This window comes from Rutilus rutilus (genome assembly GCF_951802725.1).
Source record: "Rutilus rutilus genome assembly, chromosome: 15".
Taxonomy (NCBI): domain Eukaryota; kingdom Metazoa; phylum Chordata; class Actinopteri; order Cypriniformes; family Leuciscidae; genus Rutilus; species Rutilus rutilus.
The window spans coordinates 16,016,093-16,042,306 of record NC_140220.1 but is presented as its reverse complement, the minus strand read 5'-3'; the positions used below and the strand labels follow the sequence as shown (position 1 = coordinate 16,042,306).

The 26,214-nt window shown below is 42.5% G+C and overlaps 1 long non-coding RNA gene across 1 annotated transcript; it reads right to left on the bottom strand.

The window, feature by feature from the left end:
* Positions 1-18,820: 18,820 nt before the first annotated feature.
* Positions 18,821-20,334, bottom strand: LOC311305554. Its single transcript, XR_014630023.1, has 2 exons — positions 20,223-20,334; positions 18,821-19,621 (listed from the first exon to the last, which is right to left on the bottom strand). It is a non-coding gene; the product is annotated as an uncharacterized lncRNA (long non-coding RNA).
* Positions 20,335-26,214: the final 5,880 nt, after the last annotated feature.

The window sequence follows — 26,214 nt, the reverse complement described above, 5'->3', positions numbered from 1 at the left end:
GGGCTAGAAGATTTGATCATTTAAGCTATTATTAAATTAGATGAAATATTTTTCAGCAGAGAAAATTACATTAATAGCTATTTAACATAGGCCTTTAACATCCTCGAAGGATATTAAGAAAATACTATTTAGGTTTGGATACATAAAACAAAAACAAAAAAACAACTAATCTCAACAGTAAAAAGCTTTGAATGTATTTTACAATATAATTTATGCACGAGCATGCATGGGAATAGGAAATAGGCTATAGGCTACAATAATAATAAAAAAGCTCTATAGTAGAGTGGATGCATTACTTAATTATATTCAGAATTTCTATGTTATAAAAAATCGTTCTATGAACTTCTAGCAAGCTCATTTAAACCGAGTTGTAAATGCCGAAATGAAAGGAGGCTAAATAAATATTAAACTACTAAATATCAATATAAAATTGCCAGTAGATGGCGGCAAGGCCCTGTGCTATTGAGATTACTGGTTGATGTTCAACGTATTCTTTCAAAAACACAAATATATATTTAACACCCACACAACTACTCCTTTTAGACAATTGCAGTTGTTCTGCTGTGGCGCTGTATTTTCATTGACTATTGTGTGAAATGCCAGTCATTAATATATTGTTTATTTACAGGCATTCTGGTTTTCTAAAAACTGCACATTACAGAAACATTCAAACAAATATTTACAAATTTGTGTTTTACTTGGTATTTTTCCTCAACTTGTCTCAGTTGGCAATTAATTTTCATTATATTAAAAATATATATATATTTCTGTTACTCAGAAGTGAAACATTATGTGAATTTAAAGTGGCTGCATTATAAATAGAAATATGGGTATAGCCTAAATGTATGTGCTATTGTTGGTTCCCATGACATGCTACATTTTAACGTTTTAATGACAGTATCTTGGCTATACATTTAGCATTTCACTAATAAAAGGGAATGTAAAGCATTAAATCAACCAGGTCTCTGAAATAGCTCAGAGGTGCATCTCATGAAGCTTCATTTGACAAGCATTTATTGACAGAGCACAACTCAGTGTCACACATTTAGATAATGGAAGAACAACACAGAAACAAACAGTGTCAACAGCCGTGAAGAAGAGGAGTGATGATGTGAGGTGGAAGGGTACGGTACGGAGTCAAAACAGTGGAAGAGGTCAAGATTGTGGACATGTTTCTAATGAAATAAGGACACTATGCAGACAATGTTATCAATCATGACCTTACAATGACTAAGGTGGGTCAAAAGATAAAGCCGAATGTTGGGAGAACAACAGTGTCTTCAATCATTCAAACGTTTGTTGACCGAACAGGTGTGTAATCAGACATTATTTTCAGTACTGTAATACTATATACGTTACGTACTCCACTTGCATTTTACATATATACAGTAAATATACTTTATAGAGACAATGTAACACACAAACACACACACACACACACACACACACACACACACACACACACACACACACACACACACACACACACACACACACACACACATGTCTGGTTCACCATCTTTGTGGGGACTCTCCATAGACGTAATGGTTTTTATACCGTACAAACTGTATATTCTGTCCCCTTACACTAACCCTACCCCTAAACCTACCCATCACAGGAAACATTCTGCATTTTTACTTTCTCAAAACAACTCATCCTGTGTGATTTATAAGCCTTTTGAAAAGTGGGGACCACTGGCTGGTCCCCACAATGTAGGTGATCTCAGGTTTTACTATTCTTATGGGGACATTTGGTCCCCACAATGTAATATAAACAAGGGCACACATTACACACACACACACACACACACACACACACATATACAGAGTGTGTGTGTCATTGTGATATAAAGAATATAAATATAAATCGTAGCCATAGTTTAAATCTGAAAATACTGAACACGGTTATATTGTATAACATGTACTTCATTAACTGCGAAATTGTTAAGTGAATGCTTTTTACTGTAATTCTTATTTATGTAACAAACTTTATTTCCCAGGATTTAAATATTTAGTGTAGCATTTATGATTATTGTGTGTGCTTAAGAGCAGAATAAAGGTATGGGTATCTCATGTATAAATAGGTAGACAGGAATAGGACCAGCATTCAGGCAATACCATAGAATAAAGCAGTCATACTCTGACCATTTAAGTCTATTATTCTGTTATTAAAAGATGCTACAAATGACATTACAAACTCTTCGTTTTGACATAAAAATAAATGTAAAAAATCATTCAGTCATACATTTCACTTATTATTTATCTTGTGTTAGTGGAATATAACTTTTCCAAAGATGCAGAACCCCCATACAATACAAATCTGTAAGACATTTAAAGCACTTAAAATATTTTACAAAAGCAAATCTATACTATATCGAACATTGCTCCTTTCAGAAATTTTTAATGCATTGAGCCCTTAATGTACAGGAATAAATGACCCAAGACTTACTGAAACTTCCTACAAGTATATCAAGGAGTGGACATGGCTAATGAGCAAATAAGTGTCCCTCTGCGGCCACCTAATAATTTTAGTGTTCATTTCATGTCATTTTTGTTTTAAGTGTTTGTTTTTCCTGCAGGTGAAAACAAGATGCATCCGTTTAAGCCTTTTACTTTATTAATCAGGGCTGTCAATTGTTTTGCCTGAGTTGGGTGATATGTTTGTATGCTCTTAACATAGTAGCAAAAAAATATGCAGTACGACTAGGCTACATTTAATAGAGTGCTAGGCTTTATAAAAACTTTAGTGTAGCTTTATTAAATAGTATATTTATGTTAAACAATTTTAAATTGGATGATTAATTACCTGTTCAGAATAAGTATAGCAGTAACCGGCTAATCAGAAGTATGCTAATTAATTTTAGTTTAAAATCCAATAAGCTTTAAAGTGGTTTATGAATGGTTAATTAATACTAAATGCAGAATCTATGAATGAACTTGAGGCATGCCGACCGGCTGCTGCAGGGCTTTAACAAATCTTAAACAAACAAATAATGATATGACCCACTTTTTCTGAATTTTACTAGCCCATTTTATTTGTCTCTCATAAGATATGACAATAGACTTTTATCTATCATTGGGATACCAAATGTATGTACTTAACAGACATTCAGCATTATAGAAATAAATAAATCCAATGTAGTCCTAAGTAAACTGCCAAAATAAGATTATCTACGATAATGTCTATAACAGTAAATGTATGAGAAAATAAGGAAAATCAGGCGGGCAGACGTTCAGACGGGCAGATGTGCAGACGTAATCCACACGTTAACTTCTAACGTGACGCCGCCGTCACGTCTGTAAAGATCAACAGCTACACGTTATTGATGTGTCTACGTGACGTGTTATTTGCGTGTACATCTCCATATAAAACAAATGGAGACGTACACGCACGTATACACGTGTGTTATCTGTCGTGCTTGTCAGTCTCGTCGCCGAATGAAACATTTCGAGCGCCATACATTATGGCCAAGCATGCGCCCTTAAAATAGCATCTGAACGCGCCACTGAAAACACACCACTGACTTTAGACTAGTTTTTCCTGGTCTATGGCGGAATTGTTTTCTGGAACTGCAAAATAGCACCAGGGAATGTTTGCGCCGGAACACGCCTCCTCTTTTCGCTGAACCGCCCCCGGGAGCGCAAGTTCATTCCCTAATTTACCGACGTGCGTCTGTCGAGGGAAAAGTCCGCTGTGCGTCGGGTGCAAAATAGGAATGATACATGTACACATTGTACAAAGTCAATTGCGCTGGGTGCAAGATAGACTCCTTTTGAGGTTTCATCAGTCAGACAGTAGTCCATATGTGACCTATTGAACCCATTATTGACTCCTGATGTTACAAGAGCCATACATAAAAAATAAATAAAACATTCTCCACCATTATGGAGATCAGTGTTTGCTTTAGTTGGGCTCTTGACCCTTACATTTTTAACTTTAGATTCAGTTTGGCTGCTGTAATTCAGTTGTAACAGCCAGATGAACAAAGAGAAAAAGTGATTTGATGGTATTGGTTTTGAAAAACTGTGTTTTTTTTAAAGTTTTAAATTCCTTCATTGAGACAAACACAAACCTCAAGAATCAGCTCGTGAATCTCAATAATGGTGACATGTTTCATGCCGCAATTCATTCTGGGTGCATCATACAAAACTCCTCAGTGGGTCCCAGAATGCATTGTGGCATGAAGCATATCACCGTTATTGAGATTCATGCGCTGATTCTTGAGGTTTGAGTGTGTCTAGTTTAAAATGTTTGTTTTACACTAATCAACCAAATGGTGACATCAAACTATTATTTTTAATAAATCTTCAACATCTAAATCTCTCTATAAGGATTTTTGTACACAAATGACAGAAATAAATCTGGTTTATAATTGTGAGGTGACAGTGGCAAGAAACCAAAGCTCCATCAGGTGGCAGGATGGAGACAAAAACCTTGGGAGAAACCAGGCTCAGTCGCTCAGTTCTCCTCTGGCTAATGAATGAACAGTGTATGATTATGATTCAGGCAGCATTATAGGTCAAAAGTCAGATTGGATCGGAACATTCAGAATGTTTATCCAGTTCCATCTGGTTGAAGATCGGAGTCACGCCGGTATGGAGACGAGTTTGTGGAGGATCAGTGCGGATGGCTGTCGTGTCGATGAGGCCTTCACAGGGGAGAGTCTAGTTGACACAATCTCTGCTGACACTTCAGGGATGCGTTGTGGTCGTGTCTAGGTGCAGGTCCTCCATTTGATCTGGATCCGGTCTGGATATGGCTGACTACATCATGTGTTGTGGTCGTGTCCAAGCGCAGGTCCACCATCTGATCTGGATACGGCCCGGATCCGGCTGACTACATCATGCGTTGTGGTCGTGTCTAGGCGCAGGTCCACCATCTGATCTGGATACGGCCCGGATCCGGCTGATTACAGTAAATCTTGGGATAAACAGAAAGACTAATATCAGTGTATATGCCATTTTTCTTATGATGTAACGAGTACATCGGGTGTTATAGGAAGTGTTCCCAGTTCCGGGTGACCTAGTTTATGCAGCCTAATAATCATTTAACTGATTTGAATAATAGGAATGTATAATGTTCTATGTGTATGCCAGGTTAGAGATGTGTTTTTAAGTCTAGATTTAAAGGTGCTGTCTGTAAGAATGACAGCTAGTGGTTGAAATAGTACTAATAATACTGCAGTCCAAATTCAAAATATCAGAGATTGTTGTTTCTACCTGTTGAGTGGCCAAAGTCGGGTCGCAGATGCCATATCGTCCCGTTCGCCTGCGTGAGGAGATCTTTCCTCAGCGGGACAGGCCAGGGGACTTTGTCCATCATCTGAACAAGCTCTGGAAACCACGGTCTGGATTTCCAGAGGGGGGCCACTAGGAGGACTGGGCATCCGCTCTCCCTGACCCGTTTGATGACCTGGGAGATCATTGAAACGGGGGGAAACGCATAAAGGGGGCGGCTGGGTCAGAGATGGGCCAATGCGTCCCTGTTCTTCGAGAAGAACACTGCGCAGTGAGTGTTGGTTTTTGAGGCGAAAAGGTCGACTTTGGCCTCGCTGAACACACTCCATATCAGACTGACCGTCTGAGGGTTCAGGGACCACTCGCCTAGGGGAGTGTTGCCCCGTGAAAGCATATCCGCACCCAGATTCTGAATGCCAGGGATATGTGCTGCCCTCAGAGAGCTCAGATTGGTTTGTGCCCAGAAGAGGAGGTCTCTCGCCATGGCGTACAGGTTGCCCGACCTGACACCGCCCTGGCGAGTTATGTTGTCCGTGCGGACTAAGACGTGGTGTCCTTTGAGGTTTGACAGAAATGCTTTGAGGGCCAAACAAACTGCTTTCATTTTCAGGCAGTTGATATGTAAGCTCTGCTCCGTGCTCGACCAGAGGCCGGAGGCAGGCTTGCCCTCGTGCAGCGCTCCCCAACCTAGGTTGGAAGCGTCTGTGAAAACCACTTTCCTCCTGGAAATCACCCCCATGGTCACTCCCTCGTGGTACTAGTCCTGACCCCGCCAGGGAATCAGGGTCCGTAAACAACCGTGATTCACTATGATGCACAGGCTGCCTGACTGCCATGCATGGGCTGGCACATGGCGTTTGAGCAAGTGCTGCAGCGGGCGCATGCACAGTAATCCCATACGGAGTACTGACCATGAGACCGAGAAGTTTTTGAAACTTCTTTAGAGGTGTGCACTTGCCTGCCTTGAAGGAGGCTGCCAGCTTCTGTATAGAGAGCGTGTGCTCTTGTGTAAGCTGCGCTCTCATCGTTGTAGAGTCGATAACTGTGCCCAGAGAGATCACACTCTGGCTGGGGTTCAGTTTGCTCTTGGATAAGTTGATTTTGAGACCCAGGCATTCCAAATGGCTGAGAATCAAAGCTCAGTGTGTCAAAAGTTCGGTTCTCGACTGTGCCAGGACCAGTCAGTCGTCGAGATAATTTAGCATGCGCACTTCCTGATACCTCAGAGGAGAAAGTACCGCGTCCATGCACTTCGTAAACGTATGGGGTGCTAGGGACAGACCGAACGGCAGAACGGTGTACTGATAAGCCTGCCCCTCGAAGACGAATCTCAAGAATGGCCTGTGATGAGGGGCTATCTGAATGTGAAAGTATGCATCTTTCAGATCCACCGTAAAAAAACAATCCCCTGGGCGAACTTGCGCAAGGATATGTTTGGTACTTAACATTTTGAATGGCCGTCTCATGAGAGCCTTGTTCAGATGTCTCAAATCTAGTATTGGTCTGATGCCGCTGTCTTTTTTCGGAACTAGAAAATAGCGTCTGTAACACCCTGAGTGTTTTAACGCAGGGGGGACTAATTCTATTGCCCCTTTTGCTAATAGATTCTGTATTTCAGAGCGAAGCACGTTGCTTCTCACCGAAGTCTCGACAACAGGCTGAAACTTTGAGGGTCTGCGAGCGAATTGGAGCGAGTTGCCTCGCTTTATTGTGTAACCCAACTCGACACACCAGGGATGGCTTGCCAGGCCAAGGCTTGTGTGGCTAGGGTTTGACACGTTTTGGGACGGGCCGCCTAACACAGGGGGACCTTATATTGTGATTTGTGCACATACTGTGTGTTGGGCTGACTGTAAAGGCTTTCGCCTGGGACAAAGTCAGTGAAACAACAGGGAGGGGGCCACCTAGTGAAGGGGGACCATGAACCCGTGTGTTGTGTGTTTGAAACATACTCTTTTTGTGCTTTATTTGGGTCGCCGTGAAAATGGCGTTTGTTTGTAGAGGCACGCGCAGTGCAGCTGGCCTGTTTACAATAATAAAATCTCCAGCTGCCTGAGCTGAACAGGGAGCTGCGAGAAGTTTCATGGGCCTTTTTGAGGGTGGTCCGGCTAGTGCGAGACACAAGCCCTCTCTTTTCACCCCCAATGTTAGGAAGTCTTCGGAGGCCTGGCGTCTAACACAACGCAGGGTCGTGGGCCCTGGCGCCAGGGCAGCAGGTAGCGTTTAGCTGGTCGCGGGTATCAGCTGCAGGACGGGGCTGAGAGACCTGCTTCGCTGGTTTCGCTGGCTGAGGAGAAGGCGGGGCGGTCTTGGGCCTGCTCGAAGCGGAGCTGACGCGTTTCGGCAGGAAGTGTCGCATAGCTTGGGACGACTTCTGCACTTCGGTGTACCTCTCCGAAAATCCATTCACCGCCAGGCTGAAGAGGCCGGAGCTGGAGACGGGGGCGTCGAGGAACACAGTTCTGTCTGCATCCTTTATCTCGGTGAGGTTCAGCCAGAGGTGGCACTCGAGCACGACCAGGCTAGCCATACTCCTCCCGATAGCCTGCGCTGTGCTGCGCTGTGGTAGCACGCAAAGCTAAGTCTGTGGCGCTTCGAAGGTCCCAAAAGGCCTCAGGGTCCGGGCCAGCCTCGTCCATCGACTGGAGGAGTTTGGCCTGGTAAACCTGCAGCACAGCCATCGTGTGCAGGGCTGAAGCAGCCTGGCCGGAGGCGGAGTAAGCGCGTCCAGCGAGGGCTGAAGTGTTCCGGCACGGCTTAGTTGGGTGAACAGCTCTAGTTCTCCAGCTAGCAGTGGTGTGTGGGCAAAGATGAGCGGCCAGAGCCTCTTCGAGGGGCGGCAACGACTTGCAGCCCTTTTCCGCCGCGCCATCCACAGAGCGTTGCAGAAATCGAAGAACCCACGCGTGCAGAGTAAGGACCGTGCAACGCTTTCGTCAGTTCTTTGTGTACCTCAGGGAAGAACAGTGCAGACCTGTGACGAGGGGCCTGCTGGTGACCCGTCAAAAACCAGCCGTCCAGCCGACTTCGAGTAGGCTCTTTGGGCGAGGCCCACTCGAGCTTGAGGCCCGAGACAGCTTACGCGGTTAGCTTTCGCCATCTTTGGAGAGAGATAGCCGCAGCCGCAGCACAGAGATAGGCATGCTCTCGCAGACCGAGCAGCCGCCAGCAGAGAGTGCAGCTTCAGCATGGACGACTCCCAGGCATGAGACGCACCTCGTGTGCCTGTCAGCCTTGTGCAGATGGCATCCGCCAAGGCGCATGTAGAGCAGTGATGCGCGGGTCAATGTATAAACAACCCGCACCCGACCAACGTTTTCAACCAACTCGGACCACAAAAAAAGAAACAGAAAATATTGTACCCAACCCGCTTCCTGACCCGCATTTTTTAAAAGTAGTAAATGCTCATCGTAGCGTCATTGGGCCATAGACGTAGGAACTAGGGGTGCAGGAGGGTGTGGCCGCCCCCCCTCCCATACGCCCCCCATCAGCCTCCCCGGCCTATAATATCCATTAATCCAGCCTGTGGAGGTCGTGCCAGTTTTGTGGATATCAAATGTGTAAATAGCATCGCAAGAAGTACACATGACAAAGCCAGCACTTTGGTCATCATCTTTCATTATTTCGGCAAATGTCTCCCACACTTTGCTCTTTCTATTTGTGTATTTGCGGAGCTTCCACTCCCCAGTCTTCACCTTTTCTCTTGCCGCCTCCATCTCTACCTGCAGACTGAGCTCGTGCGTCATCTTCGCGCCAGTTATGTATGTATTTCATCGAAAAATTGTGTCTAGTACTATATAAATTACAAAGGTTTAATTGGCATCTTTATTTCAAACGACCCGACCGACCGCGACCCGAATATCATTAAAAATATTTTTGGATGACTCGTAACCGCGGGTAACCGCTGGTGACCGCAGGCACCCGCTCATTTTGGATCAACCCGCGCATCACTGATGTAGAGCGAGGTATTTGAAACAACGCTTGCAGCTCTCTTAGGCTATGTGAACGCAGAGGCGAACACACAATAGCAATAATATTGAAAAGGATATGCGTTGATCGCCGGATGGCAACAGGAGAACGGCGACAGGAGAAAAACGACTTCTGGAGTTGAAGGCGTAGTCTGCTGTTAAGCGGCTCGCTCAGGCTGTAAAGGCTTGATTCAACGGCAAAGGCTTGCAGAGGAGTCAGAGACTTGAAGTTGTCGCTGAAGGAGAATAGCAGTTGTCGCTGCTATAATGGCGAATTCGGGCCCTAATATACTGTAGACTTGCCACTCCCTATTTTGGCGCCACGCCATTGGATGTGCAGTTGCTGCAGCACAGCCAATGAGTGAGCCAGACACAAAATTCATATTCAAAATATTTTTGAAACTGAAAAAGAATAAATCGCAGGCAAATTTTTTGACTTCGTTTTTAATAAACTGCATGTTTTGCTAACTATTTCTCATATTTCTTTCGCTGATCTGAACTTACAAATGTGCTTTCAGAGTTTTCATTTACGCTTCTGAAGTTTTCGTTTATGCTTCTGAAGTTTTCGTTTACGCTTCTGAAGTTTTCGTTCCCTTACGAGAACGTTCTCTCGTACTGCGTTGTAAACGATGTGGGAAAACTCCTTTTCTCGAGAATATTGAAGCCTTTATTTTAAAACGCATTGCAGCTGCACAGCGAGAACATCATAGCTCACGCGAGTGAGCTGATTGGCTGTGCTGCGGCAACTGCACAAACCTATGGCGAATGAGCAGAAGCGTGCGATCCAATAGGAGCGCTTGGCGCCCTGCCAGACTCAAGCGCGCCAATTTACATGTGACAGGAGAGTATAAATTGAGAGAAAATTCGCCATATGACAGATCTATCTTGCTTTGAGACTCACCTCGTCGCTGATTTCTCCGGATTAGAAGCCGCCTCGCCGTAGAACAGCCTCTCAGCGGAACAGCTTTGCGCCGTTGGCAGACTTCATCGGGCAAGCGTTTCCCTGTGGCATCCGGCGAATATCCTTTTTACAAAGCAACTTCTAAAAGAGCAAACCGCTGTTTTTACCACGGTCCGGGCTCTGTCAATTCAGCGGCTCGCAGCGTCGTTCAAAGAGGGCTCCTATGTACCCTTCCGAACGTTTCAGAGGATTTTGGGCCTTACGGCGTCAGCATCATCAGTACTCCAACTAGGCCTACTGCGAATGCGTCCTCTTCAGCTGTGGCTAGCACCTCAAGTACCACCCCATGCATGGCGCTCGGGCCTCTTGAAGATCAGGGTGGACCAGCGCTGTATCAGAGCTCTGGACCCCTGGAAAAACACCAGCTGGTACCAGCAGGGTGTGAGCATGGGTTTGGTCTCAGAGAGGAGGGTCATTTCGACAGACGCTTCCAACCTCGGTTGGGGAGCCCTGTACGAGGGCAGGCCTGCCTCCGGCCTCTGGTCGAGCTCGGAGAAACGCCTACACATCAACTGCCTCGAGATGAGAGCGGTTTTTCTAGCCCTAAAAACCTTCCTCCCGTATATGGCGGGACACCACGTCTTGGTCCGCACGGACAACATGTCAGTGGTCTCCTATATAAATCGCCAGGGCGGCCTCAGGTCCCGCAACCTGTTCGCCATAGCCACACAGCTACTGCTATGGGCTCAAACCAACCTGCGCTCACTCAGGGCAGCTCACGTGCCGGGCACGATGAACACAGGAGCAGACATGCTTTCTCGGGGCAATGTTCCCCCAGAAGAATGGTCACTCCACCCCCAGACGGTTCTCCTGCTATGGGAGGTCTTCGGAAAGGCAGAGGTGGACCTCTTCGCCTCAGAAGACAACTGTCACTGCCCAATCTTCTTCTCAAAGAACAGGTGGCCACGAGTGGCCCAGCCTCCCCCTTTATGCGTTCCCCCCGGTCTCGATGCTCCCCCAGGTCATCGAACGGATCAGGAACACCAACTGCGCAGTCCTACTGGTAGCCCCCCTCTGGCGAACCCAGATTTGGTTCCCAGAGCTAATGCAACTGTCTGTGACAGCTCCGTGGCCAATCACGCTGAGGAGCGACCTCCTTGCGCAGGCAAACAGGACTATCTGGCACCCCCGTCCTGATTTGTGGGCCCTCCATGCATGGCCGCTCAACGGGTACCCCAGGACCTCCCAGAAGGTGTCCTGAATACCATTATGGAGGCTAGAGCTCCGTCTACTAGACGTCTCTACCACCTTAAATGGTCAGTGTTCTCCAGCTGGTGTTTAGCTCGGAACCTCGACCCACACACTTGCGAAGTACCAACGGTACTTTCCTTTCTCCAAGAGCTACTGGACGCGGGACGTTCCCCCTCTACGCTCAAAGTATACGTGCCAGCTATCGCAGCCTTCCATGTGCTGGTGGCCGGCTCGTCCTTAGGAAAAAGCGACCTCATAGTTCGCTTCCTTAAAGGAGCCAGAAGGCTTAACCCGCCTCGGCCACCTTCAGTGCCGGCTTGGGACCTCTCTTTGGTCCTAGGGGCTCTTAAGGGGCCTCCCTTCGAGCCACTTCAGTCGGTTGATTTAAGACCTCTCTCTCTTAAAACCGCCCTGCTGTTGGCACTGGCGTCAGTCAAAAGAGTGGGGGACTTACAAGCGCTCTCCACGAGCGCCTCCTGTCTTGAGTTTGGGCCTAACGACTCTAAAGTCGTCCTTAAACCAAGACACGGATATGTACCAAAGGTGCTCTCAACACCGTTTAGAGCCCAGGTTATTTCGCTATCCGCCCTCCCAGCTTTGGGAGAAGACAGTGATGCTCACACGCTCTGCCCCGTCAGAGCTCTGAGAATATATTTGGAGCGTTCGGCCTCTTTCAGACAGTCCGAACAGCTCTTTGTCTGTTTCGGGGGCCGCACCAAAGGGCTGCCGGTCACGAAACTTACGCTATCTAGATGGATAGTCGATGCTATTGCTCTGGCATACACCTCACTGGGCCTCCCGTGTCCCACTGGTGTAAGAGCTCACTCCACAAGAGGCATGGCTTCCTCTTGGGCATGGTCCAGTGGAGTTCCTATCGAAGATATTTGTGCGGCCGCCGGCTGGTCCGCTCCGTCCACATTTGCAAGGTTTTATAACCTAGAGGTTCCTGCTCTGCAGGCACGAGTTCTCTCCATCTAGGCCCTGGCTCTATGGACCCAGGCTGGTGTGGAACTCAGACACACTGTTGTGACTTCATTTATATGTGGGAATAATATTCTAGGTCCCTGGCAGTAGTTATTACCCTATAGCTTGTGTCAAAATGATTGATGGCTTCCGGTTGACCTTGACCTTTCCGGTCGCCCTTCCGGCCTGTATTGTTCTGGATTGACCTTTTGCCCCTGCCTATCCCTTCGATCATGTGTTTTGACAGGTGGCCTTCCGGTGTCTTTCCGGCCTATGTTGTTATGGTTTGCCCTATTGACCTACCTATCCCTAGATCATGTGTTTTGACATAAAGTTTTGTCCTATTTGAACCTTTTTAGCCCTAGATCATGTGATGTTGACAAAGTTTGAAGGCTCTGTTATATATATATATATATAGGAAATGTGTCAGCATTCCTCCGCATTCCTGAGCACATTGTGAGCCCCTTTGGAAAAGTGAGAAGAAAAAGACTGAATGCCTCATCAGCCAGAGTAGTGTGTGTGTGTGTGTGGGTGTGTGGGTGTATGTGTCTGTTTGTTTGTTTGTGTTTGTGCACGCGTCCTCTGACATGATCCCCTCCACATTCCTGAGGTATCAGCGAAAGTGAGAAAAAGAGAGTTGCCCTAATCATGTTTTATATTTCACACAAATAATATACAATAATATCTTACTAAAAATCATTTAATTCAGTTTTAGATAAACAAAAGAATAAAAATGATATTACATAAAACATTTATTCTTTAAAAGTATATAAATTAAAATATATAAAATAATTATATTGCTAATTTAACTAAAGTTGAAAAACATTCTGTTCTTTAAAAGTATATAAATAAATTGCTTATAATATAAAATCACAGAGTGGTTCTCTCTCTCTCTCTCTCTCTCTCTCTCTCTCTCTCTCTCTCTCTCTCTCAGCTCCGTCTGTCGTTCTCTGACTCAGAGGGGCCTCTGTGCATCATGTCAGAGCGTATGTAATGTTAGTCTTAACGATGACTGACCTAAAGTATAATTGTTATTAAACAATGTCTGTTCAAAAAATTTAGATTGTTGAAAAACTGTACTTAGCCGTCTTAAATCTCATTTATATGAAAAAGATTCAATCAGCATTTTTGTACCATAACTGCATATTCTATCCGTACACCTAAACACGACCATCACAGAAAACTAAATTTGTACATTTAAAAAAAATGAAATAAATAAATATTTCTAAGCTGTTTTGAGTGCGTGCACACACACGGTTTAAAAAATTAACTAATCTCTATTTTAAATTAAATTATTATTAATAAAATATATAACCAATGAATAATAACATATGTTACTAAAATGTAAATATAGTTTTAGCTAAATAAATATATAAATAAAAACACCTTACATTTCCAGAGAGGTGAAGTAGTTTTTTATGCAACAATAAAAAAAAACAATCCAAAAAGCAAATAGTTTAGATTTTCATAAACAAAACACCCCCAGATCCTTCAGGGATAAACCACAGTGTGAACTGAAGCTTCAGAACAGAGACGAGAGGAGTTACAGACCAGATGAGTCTCGGGGGACAATGTCACAGTAAATCTAGTCTGCGTTCCAGAGTATATCCAGAGTTTTATACTAAATTCATTTAAAAGACTGTTCAAATTCAAAATTAAAAGACTGTTTAAATCTTTAAAGTTTTATTAAAATCACATCTTCTATTTATCTTTTAGAAGATTACTGTAATGATTTTGTTTAACGGTGACCTAAAGTATAATTGTTATTAAACAATGTCTGCTCAAAAACTTTAGATTGTTGAAAAACTGTACTTAGTCAATTATCATTTTTCAATCATAATTTTTTGTCCATGCGGGGGTTTAAATTTTTATGTTGAGGGCTTTCCATAGAATATTGCATATTCTATTCTGTACACCTAAACACGACCATCGCAGAAAACTTAAACAGCAAATATAAAAAATACAGTAAGTCTCTGTATGTGGTGTTAGACGTCACAGAAAATTCCCATGATGCAATGGGAATCACAGTTATTTGCTTAAAGAGAAATAGCAGTATAATACTGGGGGATTTAAAGTAAATAACTGTAGAAATTACAGAAAATTGATTGGGAGATTGGGCGGCAGTCGAAGGCGGGGGCCTAGACAACCCGATCCCTGGATGTGGAATCTAGCTCTAGGGACATGGAACGTCACCTCTCTGGCGGGGAAGGAGCCTGAGGTTGTGCGTGAGGTTCAGAGATTCCGACTAGAGATAGTTGGGATCACCTCTACGCACGGCTTGGGCTCTGGAACCACACTCGAGAGAGAGGATGGACTCTTCACCACTCTGGAGTTGCCCATGGTGAGAGGCGGCGGGCTGGTGTGGGTTTGCTTATAGGCCCCCAGCTCAGCCGCCATGTGTTGGAGTTCACCCCGGTGAACGAGAGGGTCGCTTCCCTGCGCCTTCGGGTCGGGGATAGATCTCTCACTGTCGTTTGTGCCTACGGGCCAAACGGCAGTGCAGAGTACCCGGCCTTCTTGGAGTCTCTGGGAGGGGTGCTGGAAAGTGCTCCGACTGGGGACTCCGTCGTTCTACTGGGGGACTTCAACGCCCACGTGGGCAGCGACAGTGACACCTGGAGGGGCGTGATTGGGAGGAACTGCCCCCCTGATCTGAACCCGAGTGGTGTTCTGTTATTGGACTTATGTGCTAGTTACAGCTTGTCCATAACGAACACCATCTTCAAGCATAAGGGTGTCCATCAGTGCACATGGCACCAGGACACCCTAGGCCAGAGGTCGATGATCGACTTTGTGGTCGTTTCATCTGACCTCCGGCCGAATGTCTTGGACACTCGGATGAAGAGAGGGGCGGAGCTGTCAACTGATCACCACCTGGTGGTGAGTTGGATCCGATGGCAGGGGAGGAAGCTGGACAGACTCGGCAGACCCAAATGTACTGTGAGGGTCTGTTGGGAACGTTTGGCCGAATCTCCTGTCAGAAAGATCTTCAACTCCCACCTCCGGCAGAGCTTCGACTAGATCCCGAGGGAGTCTGGAGATATTGAGTCCGAGTGGACCATGTTCTCCACCTCCATTGTCAACGCGGCCACTCGGAGCTGTGGCCGTAAGGTCTCCGGTGCCTGTCGAGGCGGCAATCCCCGAACCCGGTGGTGGACACCGGAAGTAAGGGATGCCGTCAAGCTGAAGAAGGAGTCCTATCGGGCCTGGTTGGCTTGTGGGACTCCTGAGGCAGCTAATGGGTACCAACGGGCCAAGCGGACTGCAGCCCGGGTGGTTGTGGAGGCAAAAACTCGGGCCTGGGAGGAGTTCGGTGAGGCCATGGAGAAGGACTATCGGTCGGCCTCGAAGAGATTCTGGCAAACCGTCCGGCGCCTCAGGAGGGAGAAGCAGTGCCCTACCAACGCTGTTTACAGTGGAGGTGGGCAGCTGTTGACCTCGACTGGGGATATCACCGGACGGTGGAAGGAATACTTCGAGGATCTCCTCAATCCCGCCGTCACGTCTTCCATTGAGGAAGCAGAGGCTGAGGGCTCGGAGGTGGACTCGTCCATCACCCAAGCTGAAGTCACTGAGGTAGTCAAGAAACTCCTCGGTGGCAAGGCACCGGGGGTGGATGAGATCCGCCCTGAGTACCTCAAGTCTCTGGATGTTGTGGGGCTGTCTTGGCTGACATCACCACGCGATGGCTGCAAAAAATGGCAACAAGAACATTCTTTGTGTGACATATGTAATGAAATGCCCTTTGAGGTCTGTATCATCTGACAGCAGGCCACGATTGTAATTTTCATATTGTTTAAATTCCTCTTATGTGATCATTAATTTTAATGGTGTAAATGTATATCATGCTAACAATGAGTAGTGTGATGGCCATGGTTGCCAACCTTAATTACCTGGTTGAAGTGAAACTTTCTTGACAGCTGAATATATCACACACGTTTGTTAGTATTCTCTTTAAATTGTAACTGTATTTTTTTTCCTCAATTCTCTGTCTTCCTGTTCTGTCTACCCCCTTGTCATATTGTATGTATGTTTGTATGGACAGGTTGATGGCTAATTTCGCTGGTACTTGTGACTAAGTGACAATAAAAGGCTACTACTACTACTAACAGCTCAGGGGCGTCAGTTTGTGTTGAAAAGTGGTGGGGACAAAAGATCAGATGAAAAAACATTACAGCAGGACGGGAAAAATATTGAATAATGGCGCATCAAAAATGGGCATAGCGTAGGCCAGTCAACAACACGAAAATACTCAGCATAAAACCCTCAACAATGTCGACTGCACATGTAACAGTCCCTGCAACACCAGCTCAACCGAACAGTGCCAAAGCACCATACTGTAGAAAACAGCAGCGCGTTAAGTCGATGATTACAATGAAATTCGTTACATAAAAGAAAACACACCATAAGCATACAACGCAACATATCTGCATCAAATAACACCAGATAAAATTAAAACAATGTGGGATTTGCAACCCACATAGAATGCAGTGCAGTTAGAGAACCAAATCCACAAAATGTGAAATCCTCCTCTGCCATCGCACATCGCAGCGTAACCAATATAAAGTGCCGTGAATAAATACTGTCATTATGTATGCCACAAAAAACCCCACACTAAAATCCAAACTATTTTAAAACTATAAGATGGCCGGCTTCTGTTGTTTACAGACCATGCAGCCTCTGCTAGCTAAACGTAGAGTTCAATATAAGACTGACATTGGTCAGTAGCCAATCTGCGTGTTCGGGGCGTGGTTTTGCGAAGGGTCAATTCATAGACTGTAAAAAAATATGGACGACGCCCCTTCGCTCTCTTCCATTGATGAGAACTGAAGCCGCCAGAGTCCTGATATGGCGCTGACATATTGGAACTTGAGTCTGCGCAGTAGCGATCTCGGGACCAGACCTGCGCAGTAGTGAGCAGGAAGTAAAGCCGCGAGATCAACCCTCCGCCCTCACTCTCGAAGAACGCACGCAGGGAGAGTGGATTCTGCACACTTTTTTACAAATTGATTGCAGTTAGACAAGAGGCTTGTTAAAATATAGTAAATACAATCTCCTCAGTCCTCCGAAGATCCCGAAAAAATGTCCGTTGGTGCTTCAGTGACTACTTCGCTCAGAGGACCTGTCAATCACAGCTGTCAATCATGACGTTACACCACCGCATCACGTAACTAACTAAAAGCCAACTTATTTTTGAAACGGACACTTGAACTTACATCAGCGTGATAAAAATGACAGCAAATGAAATAAACCACCTTTGGAAAAAAGATATTTGAAGTGTAATTTAATTGTTTAGTTGGTCTCACGTCCCGTTGAATAACACGGGGAGGCGGGACTTATAACCTATACTAGGACCAGTCACCGGGGGGCGATCGAGACGTTTTGGCTTCACTTTTGAGGGCTTGTGCGGCACGCTTGGGTCAATTCGCTCCGTGCACGGCGACCGTTGACGTTCGAACTTGAGTGTGTGGGCCAGTACTTCCGGTGATCTGACAGCGAGAGCGAGAGACAACAGCGACCGAGTTCCATTTATTACCATAGAGATATTTTTTCACAATGAGTGTTTTTAGGATTCAAGAGAGGCGACTTGACTTTCAGAGGGTGACAGCCTCAGCACTTCATTGTTGTGTGCCGTTATGTACCGTTTCGTCACGTTACAACAGAGAAATCAGCTTTCATGTATTCCCCGTTGACGCTGCGGTACGGGCTGAGTGGATGCAGAAGATCCGGAGGGATGACTTCAACCCGACCAAATTTTTAATGCATATAATTTTTTGTGTATTTCACCTGTACGTTTATATGCTTTCTATTACAGCATTTATTTTGTGCAAGTGAGATGAGTAAAGATCCGTTTCATAAATCATTATTTGTCTGGTGTTTATTAGCAGTATACAGTATTGTACTACGTGTAAAATATACACAAACTATATTAAATTGTTTACAGGTACCTACAGTAAAAAAATGTAAATGTAAAATATGTGATGATAATAAGTGATGCAAGTAAATGAAAATATATGCGCAGAATTGAGAAAATTGTATTTATGGAGATCAATTGTAGCCTCCCAGCAAACATTTGGACGTTTAATGACCGTTGAAAAGACGTCCGTCCGAGACGTCCCGTCATGGTTGAAAAATAGTTCCAAAATGGAAGTTGAACCGACGTCATTTCTGGCCGTGAATTCCACGTCTTTTCTGGACGTGAATTCCACGTCTCTTCTGCGCGTCCCTGGACGTCTAAATGCGTCGTCATACGTGTTTAAATGTGTTGCTGCATAATTTAAGTGTATATATAAGCCTGCATATAAAATAATCACACACCTATTGTGTAACATCGTGAAAGACAATCAAGTCTTGAGGTTTAGCCTACACATCTTGACAAAGGTTCTAAAAAGGTCCAAAATTGGTCCAGTCAGACCTGAACGTCAATAAAACGTTTTAATCACGTGTACATCAAAAACAATAACACATTATTTGTGGACATAAGCAAAAAAGAAGCATGTTCTGATTAAGCACAACATTTTATTGATATTGAACAGCCAAAATTTCTCTTTATTTTTTTCAATGTTTAACATTTCGTGAGCTTAGAATTTTAAGGTTCTATCTCCACTTTTGGTTGAAATTGAGTTTTTGACAATCTGATCCATTAGGTGTTTATTAATGCCTGTGTGGTGTTATTTTTGTAAAAAAAAAAAAAAAAATGTTAGTAGTTATTAATAAAATAAAAGGTTCCATCTCACAAAACATAAACCGAGTTTAAAAACTTTGATGCTCAATAAACTACAATAAACGGAGATAGAACCTTATAATTCTAAGCTCTCGATTTGTTAACCAAACTAAAATACCAATTGCAAAATACTGAATTATTATATAAAGATAGTTCACCCAAAAATGAAAATTATGTAATTTACTCACCAAATTCCAAACCTGTATGAGTTTCTTTCTTCTGCTGAACACAAAAGAAGATATTTTGAAGAATGTTTGTAACCAAGCAAATAGAGCATCCACTGACTACCATTGTTGGAGAAAAAATGATTATAAATGGGAAGCGACATCTGCTTGGTTACAAACATTCTTCTAAACATCTTTGTGTTTAGCATAGAAAGGTTTACAGGTTTGAAACATGAGGTTGAGTAAATGATGACAATTTTCATTTTTGGGTGAACTATCCCTTAAACACATTGTTTGGCTCATTTTTTGTATCCACCACCCCCAGCTCTTCCTGGAGCGTGTTTCAGGTGTTCTGCCATTGCTGCATCAATTTCAGTGTCTGTAGCATGTGGGCTCCACCTCTTCACAGCATCTAAGGGAAGAGAATATATTTCTTTTTAAAATAAATGAAAATTAAAAATTTGAGGTAAATGACATGCACTTATTTTCAAAATATTTGTATGGTCTTCAGCTAAATTCAAAACAGCATTTGTCCCCTGCCTCTTCAATACCACTGTGGTGCCCTTGAGAAAGACCCTAAACTAGGTGTGTAACAGTGAGAAAGTGAACAGGACATTTCTGATAAAGACAGGTGGGCTGTGATGTCCCCTGAATAGACATGTTTAGCAATTCTAAAATTACAAATTTTTTAAAGCAGTTACTGAAAACATACATGTTCAAATCCAGCTAGCTAAACATTTCATTCTACTTCAGATAATTTACTTTCTGAAAGAAACTCTCAAAAGGCTACATTAATAATTTACAGTAATAACTTTGACTGTATCATTAAACATACTTTATACTATGGTATACCGTTGTATAAGTTCAAAGCAACTTTTAGCCTACTAGCTAATTTTAGCCAAACTCAGTTAGCCAATTTCAGTTGACAATGTGGGGCATCATTTCTTTCGGTTCATTCATGTCAAACAAGTAAAACTCTAGCACGTGAATCTAATAATACAAAATGTACGTACCCAACAGTAGATTTTTAATAATATGGGCCTCAATTCCTCCTCTCTTCGTGGTTGTTCAAACTTCAGTGTTCCGGAGTGAGTCTATGGGGAAAACGCGTTAACATCTCGTGAGATAATCTAACCTATCGCGGGATTTGGTAATGTCGGGAGATCTTTTGTTACATCTTGGTAGCACAGTTTTGGCAATTACATCCAACTCAGACATAAATGGTGACCAGATATATTTCTGTTTTACATGCATACATTCCATAAAAAACAAAACAAAAAAAACACAACGTATCAGGTAGGCTACAGGTTGAAATAATGACTAAAATGCAGAGGCTTTGCATTCACTTAACCACACTGGGAACTGTGTGATTATAATTTATTTAAACAAGATAAAGTAAATATATTTAATTTGTATACAATTCGTGTATTTCATAAAGATAATTCCTGGGGTTTTTTTTTCTGTCTTGCTTGACTAGATGTGTAAAGGACGTCAGTGGACGTGTATTCACAGCCTTGACGTGTAAAGGACGTCAGTGGACGTCTTCACAACCTCTTAAAAACTACTTGGGCAATTAAATGAATTTTTGCAGTATTAACCATGCAAGGATTAAGCACAGCTTTTGCATATTTCACAAGGATTCCATGATGGAGGGTCATGATGGACTATAAATGCACGTGTAAAAGACGTCGCCAGGTGACGTCCTCTCACCCGATACTATAGACGTGTAAAGGACGTCAGTGGACGTATTCACACAACTTATTAAAACTTTAATTTAATAAAATTTTTAATTAACTATTGCAGTATTAACCACGCAAGGATTAAGCACAGCTTTATCACAATTGATTTCATAGAGGGTCATGATGGACTATAAATGCACGTGTAAAAGACGTCGCCATGGTGACGTCCTCTCTCACCCGAAACACAACATGGTATATATTGAACTACACGTAGCTAAAAGTCAAAATAACAATTATACATGCAACCTCAGATAACTGTAGACATGCACACATGTATCTGAATGCATTTTTAGGAAATGTTCTGTGTTACATATTTTTACCGATTTATGCCGTCATACCGCGACTATTTTTGGCCAGGGACACGACGTTGCCGTCGGACCAATGTTTGCTGGGCTATCACAGGGCAAACATGTGAATGTTCACGGTGCATTTTATGCAAACAACTCTAATCGTAGTTGTAACTCTATATTTACAGTAGGCATAATTGTCATTGCGTATGTGTATGCAGCATAGTCAAATACAATCTTCTGTTCGTGAACGGTTGTATTTCATTCATTAATCTGACTATGCATCCGTGCATTTAATTGCCATTGGCTCGTGTGATAGTAATATGGATTTTAGTAGTATTTTAAGTGATAATTGATAAATAAACCTTTAACATTTCTTGGTTCGCTTGATTTTTCAGAAAGTGCTTTCAAAAAGTGGTGGGGACAAAATCAGCCATTTCAAAAAGTGGTGGGGACATGTCCCCAGAGTCCCCTGTGTAAGTGACACCTATGAGCTCAACCTAATCAGAGCCTAACATGCAAAAGAATCATCAGGAATAAACAAATATTCTCCGAAAACATTGGACACTACAATATTTTAAGTATTATATACAGTACTTTAATGTAGGCCTACAATTACACCTGAATAGACTGAATAGATCTCTTGTGCTCCTAAAAGCTTCTGTCGACTAAGTAGTAGCAGCAGGTAAATACAGATCAAATTAAAAAACAAACATAACTTAATATCACTAAAATGAAATGGAAAGCTGCGCTTAACAGACGCTCAAATCCACACATAAACACACCACTGATGTCTTCACTTCCAGGTGAAGAAGCTGTCAATCAAAACCTCAGTAGCCAATGAGAACACACTTACCCACGAGAGAAATGTGTCAGAACAGCAAACGAAAACTCAGGGAGCGTAAACGAAAACTTTAGAAGCATAAACGAAAACTCCAGAAGCGTAAATGAAAACTCTGGAAGCGCATTTGTAAGTTCAGATCAGCGACTGAAATATGAGAAATAGTTAGCAAAACATGCAGCGTATTAAAAACTAAGTCAAAAAATTTGCCTGCGATTTATTCTTTTTCAGTTTCAAAGATATTTTATTTAGTTTCAATTTATATTTATACAATTTATATTTAAATTTATACAATTTATATATAGTTTCTTGAAAAGTTACGTTCATTATTATTGGCACAAGAATAATTCCATACACTCCCTGGAAAATGAGAGAGGAAATGTATTATAATCTAACAATACAAACTGCTTTGAACTCCCACATACAGTAACAAGTTGCAGACTTAAATTATTTATTCCAAACAAATTATATAAATGTTTTAATGGATATTACAGTACTAAATATTTACCTCGGAGTCATGCAGCATTTATCATCTGTAATACTGTTGTGTAACCAGTAGATGGCTGTATAGCCCTATATATATAAACATATATCCATGGCTGTGTATTCCCTAGTTGTTGGATGTTTTCAGTCATAATTACTTGCATGTATTAAGTTTTTAATTTGGACATATATTTATTATTAAAGACTATTAAAGATTAAACATTTTTCTCAGAAATGTTCATTTGAAGTGCAATTTTTTGCATTATTATTAGTCAAATATGGACACAGAAAAAAACATTTTGTTACTCATACTAGCTACATATAATAGCTTTATCAGTCATCTTTATCACACAAAAGTAATCAGAATAAATATTGTGACCAGGGCGATTCTTCAAAATAATTGAGTGCTTACATATTATGGAACAGAGACGTGGTCTGTGGTCAAGTCGTGTCTCTCCTCTTTCAAAAACTCTGCATCGCAAATTAATCAGCAATTGAGAAATTCAGGTTTAAATACTGTAGCTTTATCGGCATGGTAAAAAAAAAGACTTTACATTGCCACAAGTTGAATCAGGCAGTGATTGACAGCGCTCTGGTCCTATGGCATCGGTCATTGACTGATACAGTACTTTTTGTACTGTAGGCTACAGTACAGATACTGTACAGTACTCTAGCCCAATGTTATTTGGGGTGGCTGGGGGGAAATATGATCTAATCGAAGACTGTAACCGAATGTAACTTAGATAAACAAGTCATGTAATGATTGGGCTAAGTTAAATCAAGACAACATAGCTGTATAATGTTATGGGCTCTCACTGAGCTCTAAAATGCCTCTCCACCTGAAAAAAGCCAGTACTGTATTATAAATAGTATTTGTATAGTATTAATACAATTTATTTATTTTTATTAATACTATACAAATACTATTTATAATACAGTACTGGCTTTTTTCAAAAACGTCAATAACCATAACTATTAAGGAACATTTATTTTTGATCTGTATGCAGTGCTTAAAGTGGGCCGTTGCCCACCGGTATGCAGTATCAGAAATTCGGCGCTATGCAGCGGCTCAATGTACCGGAACACAGGGGAATCATCTTGCTTACCAGCTGCTCTCATAAACAGCCCACACTCTTTTGTCTTCTGCTCGGGAGAGATTGAAACTGAACCTACAGATTCACTCTCTCTCTGACATGGACATCTACGCTGCAGTTCCAAGAGGTCCAGTGTCTATATTTCCTTCCCAGCAGAGGTCCAGACTATATGTTTTTGGAATCGTTATATACATTTTCATCTGGGCAACAGTAATACTTTGTAAAAGAAAAAAATCCTAAAGTCAAAACGGTCATCAAAGTTGAGGATATTGGGTCTCAAGAGCCAAAGAAGTGGTGTCTGAGAATTAAAAAAATATATATATTTCATCAGTTGAGCCCAATTGGATATGAATATTAAAAGGTTAAATGAGACGTTTTATCAGGCTATTATTATTTTACATTTAGATAACTATGAATGGCAGAACAGCGAACAACTTCACCTAAAATAATACTATGATGAATCATAGAGGAAACTACACAACATAATAAGGACCAATAGATTTAAGCTTTTGGATTAGCTCATTTGTGTGACTTCAGTTATTAGCATGTCTTGTGGAATGTACATATCTGTTGTGTGAGAGAACTTATTCGGATATAAAAAAAAAAAAAAGCATCAATAATTAATACAAAATAAATAAAAATAAATCTGACTTACCACGAGTAGGCTATCTAGTATCCTGATAGCGACGATGACTAATTATAATGATATCATTCGCTGGAAGCGCATTTGTAAGTTCAGATCAGCGAAATAAATATGAGAAATAGTTAGCAAAACATGCAGTGTATTAAAAATGAAGTCAAAAAATTTGCCTGCGATTTATTCTTTTTCAGTTTCAAAGATATTTTATTCAGTTTCAATTTATATTTTCATTAGTTTCTTGAAAAGTTATGTTCATTATTATTGGAACAAAATGAATTCCATAGTTCAGCTCACAGTACCCTGGGAGGACTCAGTAGATGAGGCTTATGAGCGAAAACATCTGCGCTATGCCGATCTAGCTGCCGAAGCACGGCATCATGGCTGGAACACAGAAGTCCGACCAGTGGAGGTGGGCTGCAGAGGTTTTGTGGCAACATCTACAACCAGACTGCTTAGAGACCAGGGAATTAAAGGCGGCAGAAGGCAGCAGTCAGTGGCTCTGGATGAAGAGGAAAGACCCCAGCTGGGCCCCGAAGTGAGAGGGCCAGGAGGTATGCGGTCAACAATGCTTGACTCAGGGAGGAGGACGCCCCTGCCATGCATAGTCCCAGGAGATGTTGGCTATCAACAACAAGGCAACTCCTATGACTAATTGGGAATGGGACGCAAGCGTAGGATTGATCACCCTGTCGCTGGCCTCCTTTGGGGAGGGTGTATAGTGTGAAAGGCCGAAACACCCTAGGATCCAAAGGTACACTACTGACGATGCGCTCCCTAAATTTTATCAGGCTCACTGTTCATGAACTCTTGGAAGTGCTTGCACAAAGGATAGTAACATCTCATCCTGTGTTCTTGGAATCTGGTATCAGTGAATCAGGCCACTAAATGATGAGTCAGAGTCCATGATCAGAACACCTGATCAGAGTTTCTCTTGAATGTTCTGCCATAACAAACGTGTGTCAGAGACACACAGCTACAGGAGCTAAAGAAAAAAAATATGTTAAAGTGTCAAGGGTCCAGAGACCAACTAAAGCAAAACAATGATCACCATAATGGCGAAATTAATCAATATTTTTTCAACATCTAAACCTTGATGTTATGCTGAATGTAACCTTGTAATAATGCTTTATTTAAGAGGATGTAACTGTGAAGTTGCTGATGCAGTGACATATAGTTGTATTAATTTGTGCATGTAGTTAATGTGCAGTGAATGTGTTTGTTAGTAATAATTCAGGAAATACCTGTAAAAATAGTGTGTCTTTGTAAATAGTTCATTGAAAATTTCTGTTAATCAAATGGTATCGTTTGGACAGAGCAGGCATCATCTTTGTCAGTGCTGGTTAATGTTGATCTGAACCTTTTATAACATGTTTTCACTGTTCGACTAATTCACCAAGCAGTAGCACTTCTTCCTACCACCAGTTCTGTTTTCTTTTCAAATCCATGGCTGATTATATCATATCATATGAATACTACATAATTTTTTTAACAATGTTTTACAAAAAAAAAACAGTTATTTTACAAGTATTTCTTGGATTAATTTTGTGAAACACTCTCTGTAAAACTCCAATGTAACTATCACTGCATCAGCAACTACACAGTTAATGCCTTTAAATAAAGCAACATGCAGCATATCATCAGTGTTTCTTCTTTTCATAGACTGAAGCACAGGCTCTACTCTTTCAGCTCAATGGTAATCTCAAACAAACATGGTGCTAAATAGCACTAAAAGTGGTTCATTGTTTTGTAATCATAGGGGAACCACTTTAAGTGCTATATAGCACCTATCTCTAAAGGTGCTATACAGAATCTTTGTCAAATGGTGTTATGTAGAACCATAAGAGTCTCGTGTGGGCCCTGGAATATTTCCTTATAGAGGGGCCTTGAGGGCAAAAAGATAGGCAGGTAGGCAGGTCAGTTA